At 34.6% G+C, this 437-nt stretch overlaps 1 long non-coding RNA gene across 1 annotated transcript in view; it reads left to right on the forward strand.

Moving 5' to 3' along the window:
• LOC107702568 (uncharacterized) overlaps positions 1-437 on the forward strand; it is a 16289-nt gene that overhangs the window by 10822 nt on the left and 5030 nt on the right. The gene's annotated exons all lie outside the window — the stretch shown is intronic.

Raw genomic sequence — 437 nt, forward strand, 5'->3', positions numbered from 1 at the left:
GGAGTCGTCTGCGAAAAGTGCGCAGGGCTAAGGGAAGGGACTTACCTGCTATGTGCACGGTGTCACAGAAATGAAAGGGGTCTTGATCTTTTAAAATTTATGTCGCAAACTATGAAAACATACTGTAACAATTTTTCAGAACTCAAAACTCCCAGTCCAAAGACAAGCATTTATTTATTTATTTATTTATTCGGGTTATTATTATTATTTATTATATTTATTATTTATTATTATTTATATAAATTTCGACACAAAATTTCCAGACATCTCCTCAACAAGCTTAATGACTTGAGGTATCATTGAAGTATCAAAATTACAATGAAGGAGTGACCCAACACCAATATGAAGTCTTGGCAGTGGCCTCTTTTGACCAGAACACTTAAAGGGGTCATATGATGCGATTTCAATTTTTCCTTTCTCTTTGGAGTGTTACAAGC

This window comes from Sinocyclocheilus anshuiensis, unplaced genomic scaffold, assembly GCF_001515605.1.
Source record: "Sinocyclocheilus anshuiensis isolate Anshui unplaced genomic scaffold, SAMN03320099.WGS_v1.1 scaffold210, whole genome shotgun sequence".
In the NCBI taxonomy this organism is placed as follows: domain Eukaryota; kingdom Metazoa; phylum Chordata; class Actinopteri; order Cypriniformes; family Cyprinidae; genus Sinocyclocheilus; species Sinocyclocheilus anshuiensis.